At 53.6% G+C, this 2,072-nt stretch overlaps 1 long non-coding RNA gene across 1 annotated transcript in view; it reads left to right on the top strand.

Annotated features, from left to right (window-relative positions):
- Positions 1-532: 532 nt before the first annotated feature.
- The window catches only part of LOC106724554, an 11,621-nt gene continuing 10,081 nt past the window's right edge, over positions 533-2,072 (top strand). Inside the window, exons 1-2 of the long non-coding RNA XR_001360383.1 lie at positions 533-558; positions 657-710. This is a non-coding gene — a long non-coding RNA (uncharacterized LOC106724554). The remainder of the gene's footprint in view (positions 559-656; positions 711-2,072) is intronic.

Below are 2,072 nucleotides of genomic sequence, written 5' to 3'. Positions count from 1 at the left end.
GGCTCAGTTTGTTGAGCGACCGGCGGGCGAGTGCACCAGACCAGTAGGTCCTTGGGTTGGACTCCTATGGTGACATTTTTCCTGCAAGAAGCCCACACATCTCCGGCTGCCCTAGGCAGACCCACGCAGGGCAGGGTTCCTGCCCGGTACCACTACTGGCTGATTCAGATTTAAATGAGCAGGCTTTACAGAAGCAGAAAAGAACCTGGTGTCCAAAGCAAACTCTTCCAGGGAGTGGGCCCCGCCCACCTGTTCAGGTGCACACAGAAGGCATCAGACAACCAGGGAGTGACTCAATTTGTCAGGTATGAGCTCTGTTCCCCAGCTCATTTACTTAAGTCTCCAGAGGCCCACCTCCAGAAAGAGTCAAGAATTTCAATATCTCACCACCTCTCTCTGGGATTAAGCCCCAATCCAAATCACTGCATTAGCATAAAATAGGATATAAAAACTGTCTTTCTCCCAAATGCTGTGGCCTCCATAACATGCATCAACCAGGAGCAGCCAGATACAGGCTAGAGCCCAGCGGGAGGGAGTCGGGACTCCTTATCTTCTCAGGTGCGGGCCTCCCATCACCCAAGGTACCAGGGTAAGGGTCTACCCACACCCACCTCCTCCAGCTGGGACCCCAACTCTCACACCTCTCTCCCCTGTAGCCCTCTTCTTCCTACTGTTCCCATTGGTGCATGGAGGACACCAAACCTCCCAAGGTGAGCATGGGTGTGGGGGAGGGAAGCCTGGCCCTTCAGGTACCTGGCAATGGTGAGGGTGCAACTTCCACCTGTGCTCTTGCTCAGCAGAAATGCCAGCCTCAGGGAGGAGTTCTGACCCACCTCCCACCGGGGCCCTGGGGGGCCAGCCCTTGTGAGCATCCCCCCATCCCCATGGCCTCTCCTTGTCTGAATATTGGCGCAGGGCAGGGTGGAGGGAGAGCCCCTGGGGAGGGAGCAGAAATTGGGACTTGGGAGAAGGGAGTGATCTGCTGAGTCAAGAGCCAAAGTCAAGGGCCTCCTCCCACCACAGGCCCAGCGGTGAGCTCTTCTATTAAAACTCCCTTCAATCAGCCCCACTTGTCACCCTCAGTCTGTGTGACACCCCCACGAAGCAGAATAGACCCTTTTAGAAACATAGAAAGTGGGGCTCAGAGGGGAAGTTCATTGCCTGAGGCCACACAGCAGGTGAAGGGAAGGATGGGTCTTGAAGCCTGACTTGGCTGAGGAGTCCTCTGTCTTCTACTTTTTTTTTTTTTTTAATGTATCTTATTGATTTTTTACAGAGAGGACGGTAGAGGGATAGAGAGTTAGAAACATCCATGAGAGAGAAACATCCATCAGCTGCCTCCTGCACACCCCGTCCTGGGGATGTGCCCGCAACCAAGGTACATGCCCTTGACTGGAATCAAACCTGGGACCCTTCAGTCTACCAACCGACGCTCTATCCATTGAGCCAACCAGCTAGGGCTGTCTTCTACTTTTCTAAGCAAACTCTTAACATGAGGTGCCATTAGTTTCAGCCCCGGCAGGAGCCCAAGGACCAGTGAAGTGCAGTGAGGGGGTGAGGGATGGAAGGAATGTGGGAGTGAGTGAGGAGGAGGTGATCCAGCTCCTGACAGTGTGAGGCAAGAATGGAGGGGCAGAAACCAGGGTCTCTGAGCCTGTGAAGCTCCCCACCCCCACTCCCATCCACCCTTCCCAAACCCCCTACCCCTCCACCCTGGCTTTGCTGCCTGAAGATGCTGACCTCGCCCTGGCCACTGGTTGGGGCACCTGCAGCAGGCAGCCCATCAATGTTTCTGTTTCTCTCTCACTTTGATGTTTCTCTCTCTCACCCTCCTCTCTCTAAAATAAAGTAAAATAAATAAATAAATAAATAAATGGGGGGGGAGACAGATCTTTTTTTTTTTAAAGATGACCCTCCCAGAAGAAGCAGCATAGGGCCGGCCTGCCTTTCATTTGCTCTTGCCCTCTCCTCTCCTTTGTGGTTGTGGGGCCAGGATGCAGTTAGCTCTGTGACGGGAAAGGGACAGAGGGATATCCTTTGGGTTTGGGCTGGAACATGTTGCTCAACACCAA

Source organism: Myotis brandtii, unplaced genomic scaffold (genome assembly GCF_000412655.1).
Source record: "Myotis brandtii unplaced genomic scaffold, ASM41265v1 scaffold8892, whole genome shotgun sequence".
Classification (NCBI taxonomy): Eukaryota; Metazoa; Chordata; class Mammalia; order Chiroptera; family Vespertilionidae; genus Myotis; species Myotis brandtii.
Note: the sequence above shows the minus strand (reverse complement) of the source record. Positions and strands in the feature narration are given on the sequence as shown.